Raw genomic sequence first — 23,988 nt, forward strand, 5'->3', positions numbered from 1 at the left:
ATTGCAATTATTTGTTTTTCGATACATAATTGTTTTCGCATTTCCAACTATTTCAACGATATCCGATCGAATAATAGGACTTTGATTATATTTAACAATGTTTATTTTCAATACTTTGAAATTTTCAAAAGTATTTTCTTCACGCTTCAACGAACGAAATATTCAAGTTATGAATTTTTCTTTTCACTTATCAGTTGTTCTATTATAATTTTTTCTAAATATATTTGTACTGGCTAACAATCAAAATATTTTTACCCGAACTTAACATCAGTTTTCAATAGTTGGTTTATCCCATTCGTTTCTCTCACACAGACTTGATTTTTTCCAATTCATAATCATTCAACGAGAGTATTTTTAATATTTTCAACGCTTTTATGCGTTACATTTAATTATTTTTCCAAAAACACAACGATTTTTGCATTTCCAATTATTTCAACGGTTTTCCATCGAATGATAGGACTTTGACCGTATTTAACAGTGTTTATTTTCAATACTTTGAAATTTTATTATGTGATCATGGTTTTTGAATGTTAAAAGTTAATGTCAACTAAGTAAACAAGATTTATATTGTTTTCAATGCGTTTATATTGTGATATGCATACTTGATCCATGGGATTACGTATCCCTCTAAACGAGGGAATCAATTAAACAAATTAAATAATTCTGAATATTTCTCTGTTTTTTATTAAAGTTCTAATAATGCATATCGTTTTCAGCATAAGTACGACAAGTTTTCTTATGGAATTTGAAAAATAAACAAACAATTATAGACCCTTTTTATCAATATCCTCATTACCTCATTTGTATTATTTAAGGATTGATGGAATTACCAACTTTTCAGCTCAATTAAATGTTATGACCTACCCGCTAAGAAATCAAATAATATTCTAAGACCCTATATTCCAATACTTACAACTTCACCTCACACAAATTCGTGTAGCTGAATAACAAGTAGGTAAAATAAAATATTATCTATAGGGGAGTCTGGGGATACTTGACCCCTGAGGATACATGATCCCACAGCTAAACATGTACTAAAATCATTAAGAAGAGGTTTGAAACCTGACAATAATGTTAAAGTTATACTTGTACACAAAACTGGCAACACTATTGTTTTTTTTTCAGCCATTTTGTTTAACTCAAGAAAATGATTGTCTGAATGTGTCAAAGGAAACTTTTTTTTTTTTTGGAAATACACAACTTAAAAAATATATCGAAGTGTAATGTTAAAGTGTAGACAGTCTATAAAAATTGAGGCATATTTTTAGTAAATTGCCTCTGATTGTTAATAATAGAACTTTAATAAAAAACAGAGAAATATTCAGAATTATTTAATTTGTTTAATTGATTCCCTCGTTTAGAGGGATACGTAATCCCATGGATCAAGTATGCATATCACAATATAAACGCATTGAAAACAATATAAATCTTGTTTACTTAGTTGACATTAACTTTTAACATTCAAAACCATGATCACATAATAAAATTTCAAAGTATTGAAAATAAACACTGTTAAATACGGTCAAAGTCCTATCATTCGATGGAAAACCGTTGAAATAATTGGAAATGCAAAAATCGTTGTGTTTTTGGAAAAATAATTAAATGTAACGCATAAAAGCGTTGAAAATATTAAAAATACTCTCGTTGAATGATTATGAATTGGAAAAATCAAGTCTGTGTGAGAGAAACGAGTGGGATAAACCAACTATTGAAAACTGATGTTAAGTTCGGGTAAAAATATTTTGATTGTTAGCCAGTACAAATATATTTAGAAAAAATTATAATAGAACAACTGATAAGTGAAAAGAAAAATTCATAACTTGAATATTTCGTTCGTTGAAGCGTGAAGAAAATACTTTTGAAAATTTCAAAGTATTGAAAATAAACATTGTTAAATATAATCAAAGTCCTATTATTCGATCGGATATCGTTGAAATAGTTGGAAATGCGAAAACAATTATGTATCGAAAAACAAATAATTGCAATGCATAAGCAATGAAAATGTAAAAATACACCTGCAAAATGACTATGAAGTGAAAAAAAATCAACTCTCTGACTATGTATGAGTTATGTCAAACGAATGGGATAAATATACTTTTGAAAACAGTTAAGTTCGGGAAAAAATTATTTGAATAATTGTGGTTTAGCATGTACATTTCGCATAACGTAATGGAGCTGTGAATATCGTAAAGGGCTTGCTTTCTCACGCGTGATAGGAAAATCAGGCTGATTCATTCCTCGTCGATGACTTGACTAACTATGAAACCACATGACTAGGGGAAGTTTGTATGCGAGGTTTCGTAAAAATCAGATCAGTTTGGTTTTCCGTGTCTGTCGGTTGTATGAGATTTCATTCTGCATTAAAAATTTGAAAAGAAAAATATAATTAAAATATTTTAATACAACTCTGGCGTGAATCGGTGTCGCATGCGGGAAAAATTATTTCAGTTATGACTGTTGGTTTGATTGAAATAAGGGCTGAATTGAGGTTACAATATTTTGATGTAGTGTATTTGATAACGACTCACAGTTTGTAACTTCTTTCAGTACTTTTATAAAAAAAAAACATCATTTCAGCAAACTTGGGGTAAGTTTCAAAGATTTTTACTTTTAATTAGTTAATTGTATTTGAAGGAATTTTTTTAGGATTATGTTTAAAGTTTTTTTTCCTTCTTTCCCAATGTTCAAGTTATAAAGATTGTATGTTTCTGTTTCTAAATTTTTGTGTTTGAGTTTCGCTTAGTCGTAAATATTCAAGTCTTGAAGATTTAAGTTTATGTTCCTAATTTTTAGAATTTTTATGCTTAAGTGCTTTAAGTTAAACTTGTGTCAAATATTTTCAATGTTCAATCGAAAAATTCTTAAAAGTGATTATGGAAATAATAATTGTAATAAGTTAAAAATTGTGTTGAACAAAGTTTAATATCTTTTCGCCAGGACTTTCTATGTTTAAGTATATTCTAAAAACGCTTTGGAAGCATTTGAAATTACTTACTTAAGTTTCGTAAAATATCGTTTCTGTGTATTCGTTCTGATTTGAAAGTCGTAAATTATCTCTGTAGTTGCTTTGAAAATCTGCGTTAGTTTAATGAGTTAAATTGATTCCAATAATTGAAAAGAATAATCATGGTAGTGTGGAAAATACACAAAGTAAAAATGTGAGTTCAGAAAAACATTAGGTTTACTTAGATTTTTGAATATTGTAGTAAAACTCTGTTAATGGTGTCCGTAGATGGTAAAATAATATTGGTAATAATAATAATAATGAAGTATTTTGAATATAGCAGTGTGTAAATTACATTGTAAGTTCAATAAATGCGTGAATGTAGTAAAACGAATAAGTTAAAAATAATAATTGCGAATAAGAAAAAAAAATATCTGTGTCAATTCAATGAATTAAATCGAATTGAGTACGACTCAACTCTTGAAAAGTTGCAATTTCCCTAGCCAAACTTGATTGAAAAAACTTTGCTAGTGTGAAAGAATAAACAATAAATGAATAAAGTAAAAAATACAAGATTGAAAGTATTAATAATACGATTTTCTAAGTGAAATTCGATAAATTTTGTTCTGGAAAATGATATGTGTTAAAAAAGAACTATGATGAAGTATTTTTGAATATATTAAAGCGTAATGAATTTTATGATTTCAGTAATTGTATGAAAATAATAATATGGGTGAGAATATGATTAAGTTAAATAAAATAATTGTGAATATGAAAAAAATAATAATATGAGTTAATTAAATCGAATTAAACCTAACTTTTGAATAGTTGTTAAAATCCTAACTAGAGTGAAAAAACTTAGCTACTGTGAAAAATACAAGTTCAAAAATATTAATAATAAGATTTTATAAGTTAAAATCGTCAAATTGTGTAAATAAAGTGATACATTGAAAATGATGAAAGAATTATATTGAAAACGGAGAAAGTAAATTTGGCTGAAAAGAATTGAATCAAATTCTTGAAACCTGCAATTTCCCTAATCTAACATTATTGAAAAAACTTTGGTGATGTGAAAAAATAAATAAATAAATAAATAAATAAATAAATAAATAAAGTAAAAATACAAGTTTGAAAACATTAGTAATGAGATTTCCTAAGTGAAATTCTGTAAATTGTGTTTGTAGATTGTAAAGTCTCCTGTGCTAAGAATAATAACTATGGCGAATATGTTTAATGTGAATTAGTTTACAAGTTTAATAAATGAGTGAAAATAATAAAATGGGCAAGAAAATGATTCAAATGATTAAGCTAAATAAAATAATTGTGAATATGAAGGAAATAATATGCATTAATTAATAAAAATTAAATCGAATTAAACCTAACTCTTGAACAGTTGCTATTTCAATAAATAATAATTAGAGGGGGAAAACTTTGCTACTGTGAAAAATACAAGTTAGTAATAAGATTTTCTAAGTAAAATTCGGAAAATTGTGTTTGTAGATTGCAAAGCCCTTGCGTTAAGAAAATTAACTATGTCGAATGTACTAATGTGAATTAGTTTACAAGTTTAATAAATGCGTGAAAATAATAAAATGGGCAAGAAAATGATTAGGTTAAATAAAATAATTGTGAATGTAAAAAAAAATGATATGAGTTAATTAAAATGAATTAAACCTAACTCTTGAATGGTTACTATTTTAATAAATTCTAACTTATAGTGAAAAACTTTGTTACTGTGGAAAATACAAGTTCGAAAACATTAATAATAAGATTTTTTAAGGGAAATTCGGCAAATTGTATTTTGACTTGGTAGATGGAAAAGTAAAATGGTAAAGTCTCCTGTCTTCAAAAAGCACTATGCTGATGTATTTTTGAATATATTAAAGCGTAATTTATTTTACAAGTCTAAGAATTGTATGAAAAAATTAAAACGTATGAGAAAAATGGTTAAGTTAAATAAAACGATACATTGAAAATGATGAAAGTAACTTTGACTGTTTTAATAAATCCTAACATTATTGAAAAATCTTTGATAGTGTGAGAAAAACAATTAAAATAAATGAAGTAAAAATACAAGTTATAAAATATTAATAATGAGATTTTCTAAGTGAAATTCGGTAAATTGTGTTAGTAGATTGTAAAGTAGAATTCGGAGCAATGTTTCTCGTATTGAAATAAAATAAGATTTTCTAATTTTGTAGTGTGTGTAAATTATTTTACAAGTTTAACAAATGTACGAAAATGGTGAAACGTATGAGAAAAGAGTGAAACGTATGAGAAAAAAATTATTCAGTTAAGTGAGTTATTACACTGAATTTGAAAAAAAAAAGTAATCTGAATTAAATGCGATGAATTGACTAAGTTAATTATTAAATCGGTGAATTACTTTTATTAAATCTAACTCTTGAATGATGTATATTTAAATAAATTCTAACTAGAGTGAGAGTGCATATGGTTTAATAAATTCTAAGTTAATTGTAAAACGGTGTTACTTTGAAGAATAATTGTAATATGATTTTTTTTTTTTTAATTCGATGAAACTCGGTTACTGGTGTTTGTAGATGGTAAAGTCTCTTGCGCAAAGGAAAAAAAAAATCTATTTCATATACATTAATGTGAATTAGCTAATAAGTTTAATAAATGCGCGAAAATAAAAAAGGGCGTGATAAAATGAATAAGTAAAATATTGATTAAAAAAAATGAATAAGTAAAATATAGATGAAAAATACTAAACAGCATTAGTTACTTTGAATTGACAAAATCGGCGGATTAAATCTAACTTGTGAAAACTATATAATTTGACAAATCCTAACTGGAGTAAAAATAAACTTCGTTACTGCGTAAAAAAATAGTGATAGTTTCAAATATATATTGAAAATTCTTTAATGATTAGTCTTAATTAATACTAAAGGGTAAATTGATTGTAAGCTTTAAAATTAATTAATCGTGGCATTTGAAGACGTAGCATGGGAGGAATAAGTGGGAAAATAAAAAATATGGTTGAAAGAGAGTAAGGTTCTTTTTTCTGATTCATCTACTCTTGTCTTTCATCATTTAATTGTAAAATTATCCCTTGCGTGAGTATGTGAAATTTAAACTGCTACTTCTTTGTAAGATTCTTCAGCCGAGCGGCCTAATGCGTTGACCATACCGCCGACTGAAGAATCTTTATGTCACGAGTTCAAATCCACTCAATAACCTTTTAATTCACAGTTAATCATTATTCATTCCAAAAAATTATTTTTTTTTTAAACAGAATTCACAATTAAACATTTTAAACATCACTAGATGGCGCCATCAGCACTGAATAAAATTCTAACTATCCGTTCAGACATGGCCTTGGTTCCCGATAGATGGCGCCACCATCTTTCAACCATTTAAATTATTTTCCATAATATTTCCACATTCCTTTTTTTTCCTTCGAAAACAAACCCTCTCTTGAAAAATAGATTCGCAAATAAGCAGTTTTATCATTCATTATCACTAGATGGCGCCACCAGCATATCTTCCCAATTAAGTTCACACTTTCAGTTAAGCTTTCTGTCATAGCCCTAGTCTCCGATAGATGGCGCCACTACTGAATGTTATCCATTTAAAGTTTTATTATCCTTCCCAAGTAACTGCCTTCTCCGGTCTAGTGGTTAGCGCATCCTCGTTCGGAGCGAAAGGTCCCCGGTTCAAATCCCAGGGAGCGCATTTTAGAATAATACCCTCTTAAATATTTCAGAATAATTTTCATAAAATAAATTGGGCGAATTAATTACATAATTAAAAATTAACATTTACATTAATTAAGTCATTAAAATTAAGACATGAATCAACATGTCTCATGACGTAGTACAAGATGGCGTCCTTCCAAAAGCGTGACGTCATAGATGACGTCATCATACCCCCATGAAATATTACAAGAAATTGTGTGACGTCATCCTAAAATACCCTCGTAAAAGACAAGAAATCAGTGACGTCATCCTAAAATACCCTCGTAAAAGACTACAAGAAATCAGTGACGTCATCCTAAAATACCCCCGTGAAAGACTACGAGAAAATTCCAAGATGGCGGACGACCACGCCCCTTCAGGACTGTTGAGTTGTTTTCCTCCTTCTGCCTACTATAGTGGCAGGGCTACTACTGACGTTATAGATATCTATATGACAATTTTGTAAGTTTTGTTCTTTTATGCTTTTTTAGTCTAAAAATAGACCTGACCTACACATACGCCCCAATATTTTGTTATTTTTTTTCTTTTCTTCCTTCTCTCTCTCCCATTGCGAACAGACGTGCCAACCAATAGCTTTATGTAAATGGATCTTTTCAACAGAGACTGGTGTGAAATTTAACGCACGAAAAAATTAAATTAAACTGGAAAAATGGTAATAGTGATAATATTTGAATTATTACTTGTTGCTCAGTAAGTTACCGTCCTATAGCCAGGGCTAAGGCAGAAATACATGAAATACACCGCCAACTCAGTCAATTCCAGCCGAGGACTGCAATTTTGTGATTATTGGCACTCATCAGCCCGGAAGGAAGCCAAGAGTGCCAAACAAACAAGTAGCTAATACAGAATTAGCACTGAGGAGGTTTTCCACCTCCAGCTCAGTCACTCCTATGCCGGGCTGATGAGTGCCAATAAGCACGAAACTGCAGTACTCGGCTGGAATTGACTGAGTTGGCGGTGTATTTCATGTATTACTTGTAGCTTTATTGAATTTCCGTGCATTTTTAATTATATTTATTTATTATGATTTTTATAAAACCTGATAAAACGAGGTTTTCTCTCTCTCTCTCTCTCTCTTTTTTGTGATCAAACACAGAGTTTAAGTAATTTAATTGGCTTCAATTATGTTATAAAAAAAACTTTAAAAAGAAATATTTAATGTCAAGGAAAAATGAGAGTGAAAAAAAAAAAAAGAACTTACTTTCAATGCATCTGCTTTTTCTTTAACTATTTAATTAGGGGTTGCTTCTTATGTCTCTCTTTTATGAACCCTAAATAATAGTAGTTCATCTTGTGAAAACAGATATTTAGTTGCTTTACAACAGTGATTTGAGAACTCTCTTTTCCTGTAAAAAAGAAATAAGGAGGCTTAGTTTTTAAGGCAGTTTTTGAATTTTAGAAGGTGAACGAAAAGCATTCATTTAGTTCTTCATAAATATCAGGGATCTTGAAAACAGATTATTGTTTCCTAACTTAACTCAACTCAGGGGGGGATGGGGTTGCTTCCTTCAGTCAAAAGTAGTACTTTTTGTCACTGAAGTTGATAGAATAAGCAAAAAAAAAATAATAATAAATAACATGGACCCAGAAAATACTTTCATTTTCCCCACAGTTATTTTTTGATTAATTTTTTAAAATGTCCGATTTTTGAAACAAGGCGTGGACTGATTTATAGTATTAGAAAAATAATAACAATCAGTGTTCCTTTTGATGAATAATACAAGATTACTCAAAAAAGAAAAACAGCCTAATTATAAGACGTTTTTTCCTTCTTATAAATTATAGATTAATGAATTTTTGCAGCAAATGTCACTAGAAGTAACGTGGTCGTTTCCAAAATTTTATAAGTATTTTTTTCTGAAAGAACATGCCTAAAAACATAGGACCATTTTTTAAATAACTTGTTTAAGTTTAATATTTAAAAAAAAAAATACTTAAATCGGCGCGCTTTCAATGTTTATGTTTCTGTCCGATGACATCACAGATGATGAAATGCCATTCTCTGGGTTATGGCAAGCGTAGAGCGCATTTTTAATTCGCTTCTTGATTATCATAACGTGGAATCGCGGTAGAAAGATGCGCCAAAGTGCATCATTTGTGACGTCATAAAGACCATGCCTTGTTTCAAAAATCGGACAGTTCAAAAAATTAATTAAAAAAAAACTTGGGAAAATGAAAGTATTTTCTGGGTCCATGTATTTTTTTTTGCTCATTCTATCCATTTCAATGACTAAAAGTAGTACTTTTGACTGAAGGAAACCACCCCATTTTACCAGTAGTGCGTTTACCATGTTACAATTATGAGATGCCCCGAAGGCGATCCATGAATGCACATGACAAATGATTTACATATTTCTGTTGTGGACAAAGGGGCCCCCAAAAATCAGTCTTTATGGGGCCTCGAAATTATTGTGGTCCTAGGGCCTCACTTTTTGTTAGTCGGGCCCTGCAGATCGTGGTGGTCTGATCGGTAAAGCGTCGGACTCGTAATCGAAGAGTTGTGGTTTCGATGCCAGTCGGTCGAGTCGAAGATCCTCCGTGAATGATGACTCGGAAAAGTAAAATTTTGTCGTGAAATTCCTTTAAGTGAATCAATAGTTTTGGGGGTGATGGACCAGGGATTGCTCGGCTTCTGGTGTGGATTTATAAAAAGCTGTCTTCAGGGTCCTATAGAACTGGTTAAACCATAAAATAGTGGTAGATACGGTTGACGGATACCCTGGAGTGTGGTATGATATGAACAAATAATACTGCCCTTGGACTGCTTCGTAAAAAGAATATTTTTGTATTCATTGCCATAAATTACAAAAATTAATTTTGAAAAAAATTTAAAAATTAATTTGGATTTTGACATCTGGAATTCAAATTATGTTTTTCGCAATCACGAGTGTGTGTATGTAGGCGTGTGCGTTTCTGTCTGTCTGCAGGTATGAGTGTGCGGGTAGTTGTGTGTATGAGTGTTTGTGGTGGGGGGGGGGGGGGGGAATGTGTATGTGTGTGTAGGCATATGTGTTTATGTCTGTGTGCAGGCATGAATGTGTGGGTAGTTGTGTGTAGGTGTGTGTATGTGTAGGTATCTGTATGTATGCGTGTGTGTATATGTGTGTGTACAATGTAGGTGTCTGTATGTATGCGTGTGTGTATGTGTTTGTGTATGTGTGTAGGTGTATGTATGTGTGTGTATGTATTTGTTTATACGTGCGTGTATGTGTTTGTTTGTACGTGCGTGTATCTATGTGTGTAAGTGCAGGATGTTGACGCAACCTGGAGACGATTTTCACTGTAGGAGCAGCATCGTGAGGAGCCGGTCGACGGGTGGTGCTGCAGAGGATGCTGGCGGGAAAATAAAATGATAGCACATCAAAACAGTCAAATGAAAGCAATAAGCAATCGTGATTGCTCAAAAAAAAAATTCTTTTAAAGAAATCTTCGTCAAAGTTTTTTTTCAAATTTGAGCAATGTAAAAAAAAAAAAAAAAAAAAAAAAAAAAAAAAAACCTATGTAGGAGTGAAAGCGTTGCTATAAATAAATCCCAGCAGTTGTATAAGGTAGTAAACATTAATTCTAAAAAAAATTATATTGATCATTAAAGACTTGCATGATCTTATTTTTATTCATTTGTTTTATTTACCTTCTTGATCATGAAATGTTCCAACACTGATGTTGTAACATTTTATGCGACGTGAGGCGGATTCTTAGGTCATTAATCGTTCAAACTCCCTCGCTAACATTTCGAAAATTCAATTTACAACTAGCAAACCACCTCCAAAGCAGCCCACTCGGTTTTCGCTCAAACCCACTGATATCATTACGGGAAAGGAAAAAAAAATATATCAAAAAATACTCACCACCCGATCCCAAACAATGAACTCTCCTACTCCAGAATCGCGAGAGCCAATCGGATCGCTCGTTGCGAGGGATCGCGTGCTCTCCCTTCGCGCATCGCTGCCTGCCAATCCGCCGATTCCTCCTGTCTTTCATTTTCGCGCGTGCATTTGTAAGTGCTGGTGGTGTGGATTTGCATGAGACTGTTCTCTCTATTTTGGATTATCCTTGGATTGTTTTTGTGTGCTCTAAACTGTCAGTTTTGCGGAGTTTACCAAATCTTGGGTTATGATACGTTCTTCAAAAGATGATCAGGTAAGATGTTTTTTTTTCTTTTAATTTTCAAATTAAATTCCTGAATTTTGACTAAGTCCCGAATCTCGTAATCAAATTTCTTAAACATCCATTACTTCATTGTGAAAACATTTTTTTTTCTACACAATGTGTATAAACTGAATAGTTAAGAAACTCTTTTATGATATTTTATTCAAAAAATTTTTGGTGGTTTCGGTAATTCCTTGCTGTAGTTCTCCAATTTTCTCTCCGTGTCTTTATAAATTTACAACTTATAATTTTTAAACAATTTTCGGGTTATGATACGTTTTTCAAGATCAAGATTTTTTTTTTTTTAATTTCGAACTGAATTCTAGAATTTTGATTAAGTCCCTATTCTTATAATCAAATTTATTAGTCATTTATTACTTGATTGCTTTTTACGTGCTGATTTTTGAAAAAAGAAAAATATTTTATTTAAAACATTTTTAGTAGTTTCAGTAATTACTTCCAGCAGTACTCTCAAGAGAAACTGTTTTTATAAAATTTCAACTCCGACAAAATTTTAAGTTTTTGTTTGTTTACATTTGTACGAAGTTTTGTTCGTAAAACATTCTGTCGAATGTATCATAATTTTCATTGATCTTTTAAACTTTCTAAAACTATCACCGTTTTCCTTTATTTTTGAAAAAAAAAATCTACATTTTCCAGGCACTGTTTTCTATTTGCTTACGTTTTACAAAGCCTTTTTTTTTTCTCATAATATTAGTTTTGTAATTTATTTTAAATGCAGTTAATTTTATCACGACATAAATAAATTATTCGTTTTAGCAATGACAACTTTTAAAGCCCTCTTTATTTTATGATGCATTTTTTTTTTTTAATTGATAGAACTTAGTTCATGATATTGTATTTATTCTACTGTTTTAATTACCTAAAACCAGTTTCCTTTTCCAAAATTTGTCAAATTTCACTTTAAAAAACTGCAATTACAGCAAAGGCGCACCCCCCCCCCCCCCGTAAATTTTTCAATGGCGCAGTCTGCGCCATGCCTCCCCCCCTCTTCCCCCAATTGGGCAGCCCTGATTACAGTCAACCTCTCTTTGAGACTCAAACAGCTTAACTTCTTTTCAGTTAACACAGCTGTGAGTATTTCTGTTGTACGGTCGAAGTAGGTATCGTCCCAGTTGAACTGATTTTAGGAAAAGGGAGTCGAAGGTTTAATATTCCAACAGTCGGAGTCGATAATTTTCCCTTACAGTCCGCAATTCTACCTGGGCTTGCTGAGTCGGATTGGATCGATTTTGGGGTAGAGGAGTCGGATTCGAAGGCTCTAAAATCCTCGGAGTCGGTCATTTTTCCTCAGCCTCCATAGCCCTGGTATAGGACGTAGAACGTTCAAAATAGAAATTATGAATACATCATGACACGAGTAATTTATGTTGGGGAAAATGAATTCCTTTTGTATAGCACAAGTTTAGAATTCCATTCATCATTACGTTTCTCTGGACATATAAAATATGGCAAAGTTGGCACAATCGCTGTGTTTTTGCAATGCTGGATTACAGCTTCTAAATAATATTTGATTGATGCCAAAGCACAAAGCAATCACTGCAATTGTAATTCGTTTATAATTTTTTAGGAATTATTTTTGATTCCTTTTAAGTACTTGCAAAATATTTTAATTTTTGGACTAGAAATGTTTGCTTCGTTTTGATTCAATTGTTTATATTATTATTTGGAAAGGGTGAGAGTTTAGGTAGCCTCCCCCTGAAGATTTTCGAAATTGAAATTTTAAAAACACATTTTTAGGGTATCTTCAGTCACATTAGGAAAAATGTCGGGGAGGAGTGACTGCGAAATTTTTCAATTTAAGCCATTTTTTTTTATTTTCGAACTCAATTTTTTGAATTGAAATTTTAAAAATTGAATTTCAGGCTATATGTGTTGACGTTAGGGGAGGAATATGTGCTACAGGGCAATTTGTTTCTCTTAGGATTGATACGAAAATGTGTAACTCGCACCAACCATCAACCCATGCTGTGTTCGATGTTTATAATTTATTTCTTTTTCAATTCAGTTTTACGGAATTGCACCTACATTAATGTACATTGTATATTAGAGAAAATGTCATTGTTGCTGAGTACTAGCATTTTATTACAAAACAAATAAATAAAAATGAACAAAAAAGTAAAATAAATTTAAAAGATAGCTTTGGGGACCTCGGATCCATTACCGCATTGCCCATGATATTGTTAAGGTTCTGGAACGGTGCCCCTTTACCTTTGCGTTATTACCCACCGTATTATAATGCTGATAATTATTAAAAATATTTACATTGGGGATCCGTTACCTAATTCCTTTCTCTTGACCGGAGTTAAACGGCCTTAGGTACAGTTAAGAGGACCGGAGGTAATAAGGTACAGTTAGTACGGATATAGATTTTAAAATGTTCAACTGCAAATATGTTTTTTTTTTTCTTCTTCCGAAATTTATTTGAATCAATTAGTTGTGGATGAATATTTTGCTAACTTTAATAAAGATGCTAAAAGCTTCAGGAGCATCCCCTCTACCCTATTAATCGGACTGAAAGAAAGTTCATACTTACAGATGAAATATAAGTTGTTAAATATTGCATTTTTTAACTTTTATTTCATACATTTTTTCTTTATATGAGGAACAGAATTTTTTTTTTTTTGCAACCGTCCTAATCGGCTTATTGCTGTATCTGTCAGAAACTGCGCATTGCTCAAGCGAAATCTTATGAGAACTTTCCAAATTTAAGATGAAAAATATTAAAATCTTTATTTTTACAATGAGCACTTTTTAATTTTTTCGAGAAAGGGCCCGCGCCCCTTCGGCTTCCCATTTAAACACAACCTTGAAGCAAGCAATTTTGAAAATGCTCGATTTAAATTTCTTCATACCTAAGTTGCATTTTCACAATAGAATTTGGGTTAAAAGAGAATTTCATAGAATCGGAGTTTCATACCGTACTTATTACCAAGAAATCTCTCTATGCCTGATCTTTAACGAGATGTCACCTTAGTTCTACAGATTTTCTTAGAAACCCTTAAAGAATGGGCCATAAAGGTGTGTTTATACACGTGATTTACAGCCACCGAAAATTAAATGCCTCTGTCGACCCTTTTCAGAGCAGACGATTTTTACCTTGTTGGGGAGAAAACAAATCCGCAGGGGCAACGGATGAATGTGAACGGAGCACGTGCAGAAGGTGGGGGAGTCGGCTCCCAAGCATCCCTGCGGAGTGTCCATTATGTTCTTCCCACACCTGTGGGGGTATTGTATGTTTTAAGAGCGCTATTGATTGAGTACAGCTGAGTGTATACTCTGGGGAAGAAGATTACGTCTGTTGAAAGTGAGTGTGGGGTGTACCGGGGGAATCGTCCTTTTATGGCGATAAGTCGGCGTGTTGTTTGTTTGCGTATCCGCTTCGGTCTCACCTGGTTGACGGAATGGCAGGAATTATGCAAGTAGAGCTTATGATCGATTTTTACTTCCTTTTACAAAAAAGGAAGTATTGTATTCGAGAAAAAATTTTCACTCAAAAATCGGCCTTAATTTCCATTTTGCTCACCACCGAATGAATGTTGAGTTTTTTTTTTTTTTTTTTCGACCTGACCACACGTGGATGTATGCCTAGGAACCTACAGACACCCGGAATATCCATTTTGACAACCCCCGAGTTAATTACCACGAATTTTCTCTTGACGTCCGTATGTATGTGCGTATGTGTTATGTATCTCGCATAACTCAAAAACGGTATGTCCTAGAAAGTTGAAATTTGGCACATAGACTACTAGTGGGGCCTAGTTGTGTACCTTCTCTTTTGGTTGCGTTGGGATGTTCCTAAGGAGGTCTTTTGCCCCTTTTTGGGGGGAAATGATTTTTAAGTTCGATGTAAACACAAGTGGTGTTATAATTTGTCGGACACTTCACGATATATCGCCAGTCTTTTGGTTGCCGAATTTTGTCGCAAACTTGGCCTCAAATTTGAGGATTTTTTTTTATTTTAAATTTGGTTTTATTTTGTCCACTGTTGGTGATATTTAGAGAGTAAACAACTGAATCACATTAAAACTGCAAATAATGGGGAAATGACATTAAATTGGAGTAAAAGGAAGTCATGTGATGCACACATCAGCTCGTTTTAGGAAATATTCCCTTGCCCTGAAGAAACTTTCATTGAAACAATGTAATTTTTCATTCATTTTAATAAACTGGTTAATGGCTTAGGCGACCATGCGTCCCGTTTCGAACAAGACAATCTCGTTTCCAGATAGTCTATCCCCTTGTCCCTGCACATTGTTACGGCATACCGAACAGTCCCGTTTTCTTACGTGACAGAATGAAACAATGGGAATGTTTCCATAGAAATTCGTTTTCTCGAATTTTTTAAGCAATTTAAAAAAATTGAATCGTGTGGACTTTCATATAGTTACTGAATAGGTTTCATGTTTGTAAGTATGCCTAGATACACCAGTAACTGTCCAACCACGGATTGTATGGAATTGGCAAACGTTCAGATAAGACGAATCCATCTGAATGAGGGAGGAAAGTAAAAATTTGATGCGCGTATTCCGCTCATTTGAATGACTCTGCTTCTGCAAAAGCTCAGATCCCTAAAAGAAAATGGATTCCCCCATTTCCGGTTGTAAAACGGATGTTTGCCTTTCCATACAATCCGTGGTCAGACTGTAAAAGGTTATTTTATCTTATGAGTAATTTGTTGTGGACTAGAAAAAAAGCTAGTTACAGTTCATCAAGCAATGCTTGATTATTTCAATAAATAGCATGGAATATCAGCCAAGAATCAACACCAAATATATTCAAGCAAAATTTTGCATTAAAAGAAATATAATACTACGTCAATTCTTTAATCCTCTTTTGAAAGAATTCATTTCTGTACTTTTGTCTAATAAGTACAAGTTGTGAAAAATATGCGACTTTTTTTTTTTTTTCCTTATAAATACACATGCAGTTGTCTGAAATTGTTATGTGTCCCGTTCTAAGGGGCAAAAATAAATAATTACCTTATTAGTGTCAGAAGTCTCGTTTTTTACGAACTCGACGTAAGGTATGTCTCCTAAAAATTCCAGTGCCAAGAACAAGAAATCTCAGAGATAAAGATAATTTTCTTCCATTTAAAGAGAAATTCCATCTTCCTTCGTATTTTGCATCTTCATACAAAAAGTACAAGTGTAAAGCAAAATCGAAAAGGCGAAAATATTTTTTTTTTTTTAAGGCACAGGATGCTAGTAATTACAACACTTCTTACAATTTATTATTATTATTATTATCTTCTTTGCGTCAGAGTTGAATGCAAACAAATTGGTGCTTTATCTAAGCATCAACGATAACATTGGAGCAAGTATAACTTGTAAGAATACTGAGCGAAAAATATCAACGTGTTTTCCCTGATTCTTATAAAACTTCTTATGAAACCTGTTACCAAACGAAGCCGTCATAGCACGCAGTGTCTGTTTTGCCGTGAGAAAATGCCTTACCTAAATTGAATATTCAATTTCGTTTACACACAATTTTCTATGAAATTCACGAAAATAATTTTTGAAAGGCACGCCTTGTCGCAGTTTTATTTCCCTTCCTTAGTGAAACTGGCTTTTTTAATTTAGTTTAGTTCGATTTCACATTATTGTTTCGTACTTCTCTTATTTACTTTTATTTCCGGGTTTTCAATTCCTCTTTCATAATTAGTTCCGTTTCAAAACCCTTTTTCCATCTGGCAAATGAATTTCTTTCTCTTTAATTGTTGAACATTCTTGCCGAACAAAAATATAATTGCTAATGACTTTTGTCCCATTAAAAATCGTAATACCTCGCCGATTTTTCGAAAACTAAAGCGTGATTTACATTCATTTGAAACGGCAACTACAATCCAGAGGGTTTTGGAAGCGAAAATTGATTAACCAGCAAAGATATGGACCAATCATATTGAGACGGTTTCGTAAGAGAGCATTGAAATCGAAATTTGATTGGTTAAGCAGCTAAGGGTTGGAGGGAATTGGTATGAATTGCTATTTCCTTGTCTTTGCTGAATGCGTTATTTCGCCCAGATTTCGGCTCAGCAACTCCAGTTTTCCCTGGAAAAAAAGGAACTTTTTGAAGAATGAAAGTGAAGTTAGTACGTCAAAGTGATTAAAATTATAACCTTTTAAGGGTACTAAGGGGAGTGGGCGGAGTTTATGCGAATATAATCTATGTGCTTGCCAAAAATATAAAAAAGTAAAACAATTCAGAGATTCTTTGATATTTTTTTTATAATTAATTAGAGTAAAATATTTGTATAAAATACATGAAAATTTTCTGAAACATAATTTATTATACTTTTGGAAGCAGAAATTTTATTTTTTATTTTTGAAAATGTTTCAGGAAAAAAATTGATTCTTCCATGAAAAATGCGAAAAATACGTTAGAAAATCAAAACAAACATCGTTTTAATGAGCTCTTCCTGATGGTGCATTGACTTCGTTTGCAGCAGTCAGCAGAAAATATAGAAATAAGTGCAGAAAATCTGCAAAACAAGAAGAAACTATGAAATATTTTTCATAGAAAACTTTCAAAGCGCAACACTCTTCCTTTCTGCTTCCAGATTTCCCGTTTGTTAAAGTTCCTGACGGTTCATTCTATGCATCAAATTGGCATTCATTTATACTATACATTCATTTTTTAAAACATATTTTGGACCGTGCCCCTCCCCTTCCCCCTGCTGCTGGGTCTGCGGGTACGTAGACCCGGGTCTGTGTGTCTTCGATACCGTATTCACCTCACATTTTATAATAACCGCTCAAAACCTTATTCTACTAATTGAGATAAAATGGATCAATCTCAAAAACATGTTGCAATTTCAAAGTTCGATATTAACATAATATACAACTAAATCCCATTTAATAAGCTTCAAGTACCTCAAATATCGTTCATTGTAACGGAAGTTTCGTAGTAATGGAATTCCAGCAAGATGGTGGCGGTTAAGTACATTTATGTCGTTAAAACTCATATTTCGTTGCTTTGATAGTTGCTGTAATGATATTTAACTGTATATGATTTTTTCAACACCTTTTTTTTTTTCTTTTTCTAAGCTGAAAACTAAGAAATTGAAAAAAAGGGGTTGTTTTTTAGAATTAATTAAATCTTGCACACTTTTACGCCGTAAACTACTAAATGTAATTACATTAATTGCTTTTTAAGGAGTCACAGTACCTTTCAAACATTTTTTAAGTAAATTTTATTTTTCTTTGATACCATAACATGCATACTAGTTTCATAATCAATAATTTACTTTCAAAATTTTAAAATATTACCTACATTTTTTTTTAATTCAAAAAATTTAGAACAATTTCAATTTTTTTAAATCTCCAAGGTTTTTTTTTGTTTTTTGTTTTTAAACTGATATTATAAAAACTTTTTGCTAAACGATCACAATCATCATCTCTAAAAATCTGTGCATTAATTTGCTTTTGTGTTTACTAGAAAATTTTCTGTGATTAATTACGTAAAAAAATCGTAATTTTTTTTAAAATGGTTTTTAAAGGTTTAACGTGCTCTAAACACTTGAGTAATTTATAAAATGCTTATCTCATGCACAGTTTTGTTAAACATATTATCCTAACTTCAAAAAGTATCACTTTAAAGCTGTACCCTTAATAGAAAAAAAAGCTTTGGGGATTCTTATGACATGAAAACACAAAAAAAAAAATGATCATCGAGAAAAATCCATTTGAAGTTTTTCTTTTGCATAAGAATACATAGCGAGCATGACCTAAAACCACTCATAACTTTTTAAATATTTGAACTAAAGCAATGAAACTTTTCCCTGTGTTTGGACTGGGTTTTAGTTTTGAAATAAGCAATAAAAAATTTTTTCATCGTTTGATCATTTTTGAGATACTGTAACCCCTTAAAAACAACAATGTTCACTCTGTTACCACTTTTTTTAAAACATTAAATATTTGCTTTTGTTTTAAAAAACATTTTCTTACATAGCAGTTGATAATAGCAATTAAATGTCCAGTTATTTGTAAATGAATAAATTTATTTAAACGATTCATTGAAATTTAACTAAGTTACTAAACGAAAAGTAACAAAAGGCAAATGCTCATTACTTTCGATTTACTCACTCCATTTATTCTATTTAGGCTTAACTTTTAGCTTACTGTTCTATCCCATGAACCTGCAAAATGCGAACTAATTTTATTCTTAATTATTTAGTAGTTCATACTTAAAGTAAAAAAAGTGGGCATTGGAAATCGAAGAACAGCAATTTGTAACATTTTCCAAGAGTGACACATGTAGGATTCCATTGCACTTGCTCTTCCACTTAAGCTGAAAAAAACGAGCTGATGTGTGCATCACATGACTTCCTTTTACTCCAATTTAATGTCATTTTCTCATTATTGGCAGTTTTAATATGATTCAGTAGTTTACTCTCTAAATATCACCAACAAAGGCCAAATTGAAACCAGTTTAAAAAAAAAAAATTAAAAAAATCGCCAAATTTGTCGCCAAGTTAGCAACCAAAAGACTGGCGATATATCGCCAAGTGTCCGCTAAATTATAACACCACTTGAGTTTACATCGAAATTAACAATGATTTCCCCTCAAAAAGGGGCAAAAGACCCCCTTTGGAGCATACGAATGCAACCAAAAAAGAAGATGCTCAACTAGACCCCACCAGGAGTCTATGTACCGAATTTCACCTTTCTAGGACATTCCGTTCTTGAGTTATACGACATACATACACACAAACGCACATACATACGTACATACAGACGTCACGAGAAAACTCGTTGTAATTAACTCAGGGATCGTCAAAATGGATATTTCGGGTGTCTGTACGTTCCTGGGCACAGATCCACGGGTGGCCGGGTTTAAAAAAAAAAACTTAAGATTCGTTTGGGGGTGAGCAAAATGGAAATTAAGGCCAATTTCTGGGTGAAATTTTTTTTGCGAGTACAATACTTCCTTTTTTGTAAAAAGAAGTAAAAATGGCTACAGTTTGTGACGAGGGAGAGAGAGAGGGGGCTACAAGAAGTGTGACATCACTTTTTTAAAACAACATTCTTATGAAAATCAGCATGGAAGGTGGGAAGGGGAATGGTGAGGTGAAGTGTGACACTTTGTGGTAACGAGGGAGTGCGATCGAATCTGATGAAAATAAGCTGTATTTATTTTTTACTGGGAATATAAAAATTCTTAACTGTTAACTCAAGCTCAATTCCCATCCTGAAGGATCTTTTAATGTTTCTCATTACTCTTGAGTAGCTCATTAGCATCAGAGTCACATGTCTTGGGAAAATATCCGTATCATTAGATAAAGATTATGAGTCTTTTCGTCTTAAATCGCTATCATGACTCATAATAGGCATTTTATTCGTTTCTACATTCTGCTGCATCTGCTCTTAAAATGCAAATGACCTTCTGCGATCCGATGACGACATTGGGACAGGCTAGAGTGATAGTGGTGCAAGTCCAAATATTTACAGTTTAAGTTAAGAGTGGATTTGGATATGAAACTCCGTATTTTACGGATTGATAACATTTGAGGATTGTATCATAACAGTTTTTTACTTCCTTTTACAAAAAAGGAAGTATTGTATTCGCGAAAAAATTTTCACCAAAAAATCGGCCTTAATTTCCACTTTGCTCACCCCCAAATGAATGTTGAGTTTTTTTTTCAACCCGACCACACGTGGATATGTGCCTAGGAACGTACAGACACCCGAAATATCCATTTTGACGATCCCCGAGTTAATTACAACGAGTTTTCTCCCGACGTCTGTATGTACGTATGTATGTGCGTATATGTATGTATGTCGCATAACTCAAGAACGGAATGTCCTAGAAAGTTGAAATTTGGTACGTAGACTCCTAGTAGACTCTAGTTGTGCACCTTCCTTTTTGGTTGCATTCGGGTGCTTCAAAGGGGGTCTTTTGCCCCTTTTTGGGGGGAAATCATTGTTAATTTCGATGTAAACTCAAGTGGTGTTATAATTTGGCGGATACTTGGCGATGTATCGCCAATCTTTTGGTCGCCAAGTTTTGTCGCCAACTTGGCGAGAAATTTGGCGATGTTTTTAAAATCTGGTTTCAATTTGGTCATTGTTGGTGACATTTAAAGAGTAAACAATTGAATCACATTAAAATTGCCAATAATGGGAAAATTACATTAAATTGGAGTAAAAGGAAGTCATGTGATGCACACATCAGCTCGTTTATTAACCCTTTGGTTTGAAATTCACGATGAATTTTAACTTGTTAGTTTCATTTTCTTTTTTCTCTCGATTTCTTTTTGAAATTATTTACAATTAAATAAATTTCTGCAAATACGTTCCTACTGATTATTCCTTTTACCTCCTTGCAAATGTTCAAGGTAGTATAAACATTATGTTGCTTGGTATAAAGTTGAACAGCGAGACAGAACAACACGCTGCTATCGGTGACAACAAATTACTGTTTGTTATACTAACAAGACATTTTTTTCTTGTTAGTGTATTATTTTTTAAAAAAAATCATAACGAATTGCTGCGAAAGGTGGTTGGAATAAATCGTTCGTAGCAACAACGCATTCGTAATTACATTTAAATTAGTTTCAACTAGAGAACAAGACAAGAAAATGGAGAAAATAAAAACGTGATCCACATAAACTCACGAAAGTGCGATTCATCTGCAGATGAAAATATAATTTTGTTATCTTTTCGCTACTTTTATTTATTGATATTCTATAAATTTGTGCTTTTAAAGTCAAATATTTACTTCAATAGATTGATTTCGAAACTGTCTCATCGAAAAAGAAATTTATATTTAAAATCCCAGTAGATATCTAATTAGTTAAATTGAAAACTCTTTGATTAAAAACTATTTTTTTTTTTAGCTAATACTGAAAATACTGGTATTGTATTCCATCAAATACCGGTATTACGAAATTGCAAAATAGCTCCAAATACCAGTATTCGGTATACCGGTATTGCAATTACTATGTGCAATATATTTCCATCTTCGTTCTTCAGGTAATTGGACTCAAAAGTCAAAACTTAAAAAACTATTATTCGTTTCCTGCAGCAAAAAAAAAAAAAAAATCCGAACTGATTTTTTTTTTTTTCTATTGACCACAAATATTTTTGTTTTGAATATTTTTTTTTTAAATTTCAATGCTATTAAATTCACTTTTTTTTTCGGCATTAAACATTTTACAAGCAGTAAAAAGAGACAGAAATTGAGTTTTTTTTTTTTTTTTTTTTCCTTTTCAATTCTGTTATTTTTTTTTTATTTATTTATTTAGTTTTTTCATCACATTTATGTAAATATTTTTATTTGTAAGAATATTTTTTTTCTTTATTGAACAAAACTATTTTCTTCTGTATATACCAAAATTGAATGCTGTGGGCTGTTTGTAAATTTTCACATACAGTGGCTCTCAGAAGTGTTCGTACACCTATGACTTTCAATGAAATAGGCCCTTATCCATTGGTTAGAATTAATATTTCGGAACAGGTATTTTATTATAAGATCTCTGATCTATTTTTAACAAAACTACATGAAAATTTTTAATAAAACATTAAAACTTAATTTTTTAAAAATCAAAAACCAGAAAGTGCCGGAAATTTTATTTCACAAAAGTCTTCGAACACTTTGAAAAAATGTCAAAATTTAGTAAATAATCTAACTTTTTACTAAGTTATTATTTAGTAGAATATCATGAAGTAACAACAACAGCTTTTAAACGTCTGGAAATAGATTACATTGTGTTTTCTTTCTTTTTTTTGTGTAATTTCTGAGTAAGTGTACAGTCGCACTACGAGTCTTACTGTTTCTAGTTCGCTTTTCGTTTCAATGGTGTAGTTTCGTAATCTAGCCACCAGATATCTCCAAATATGTTCCATTAAGTTTAAATCTGGCGATTGAGGAGATATTTCTAAGCTTAAAGACAAATTTTGAGGCACCAAACGCGAACGTGTGCTTCTTATCGTTAGCTTGATAAAAAACAAAGTTGTTTCCGATTACCAAATTTTGGGCTAATAGCTTAAAATTGATTTTTAAAATATTTAAATGAACAGCATAATTCATTATTTCACCAAAAAATTCCAAATTTCCAAGTCCTGATGCTGAGATGCATCCTCGCACAAAAACACCTTCACCGTCCTGATTAACTGATCCAACTAAGTTCTTAATATTAAATTCCTCATTTTTTTTCTTCCATTCACAATTATAGAACAAATTATCCCGAAATGTTGAATTTATTGTCATCTATTATTTAGTTGTTGTTCCAAAACGTTTTGAGCTTATTTATCATTAATTTTACGACGGAAAGCGTAAGTTTACTGTTTTTCGCACGAACAAGAAAATTTCTACGGGAAGAGGTTCCATTTAATCCAACTAATCAGGAACCTTAGCGAACAATTTTAGGTAAAAATTAAACATAAAATGTTTCATTCAATTCTGCAGAAACTTTTTCAGTTCTGAAATGTGTATTTTTCATGTTTTTTTTTACTGTAAACCTCCGATCACGCTTTGTTAACTTCGCCAGTTGACTTTTTCTTACCTTGTTTTCGATCCGATTCTTGTCTTAAAAGCATTTTTTCAAGCACTTCACTATAGAATGGTATAAATTAACCAATTTAAAGACATTTCAAACCAATTTACGTCTACTGTTAGGGAAAAAAAATCAAATTTCGAATCGTGTTTGTTGTTTTCTACGCATACCTGCCATTTTGAAATAATAAGCAGAATATTATGGAATAAATACACAAAAAATTAAAGGCAAATGACTTTATAGTATCATTACAATGCAAAAATAATAAAAAAAACCACATATGATAATTTTAATTATGAGTTTATTCGAAAATAATTCAGTGTACGATGACTTTTGCGTCGTATCGTTTCCCTGTCTCTTCGTTTTTTGACAAATTTCAAAAATAAAATCGTTTAATATTTTGAAAAAAAATACTTCATACAAAAACATCATACCACTACTAAATTCTACACCAAGAGGTTCCCAATACCAGAAGAATTAGAAGAAGAAATATTCTTGAATTCATAGTGAAATTAAACACATTCGAGGAGATGTGGTTTATTCTTGAACTTGAACTTCCTCTGTTGATAAAAATCACGCTATTTTGCATTAATGAAACACCCGTATCTCTGTTTTTAAAAACTGCCTTCGCATTCATAAGCAGCGATTACCGAAAATAG

Source organism: Uloborus diversus, chromosome 4 (genome assembly GCF_026930045.1).
Source record: "Uloborus diversus isolate 005 chromosome 4, Udiv.v.3.1, whole genome shotgun sequence".
NCBI classification, from domain to species: domain Eukaryota; kingdom Metazoa; phylum Arthropoda; class Arachnida; order Araneae; family Uloboridae; genus Uloborus; species Uloborus diversus.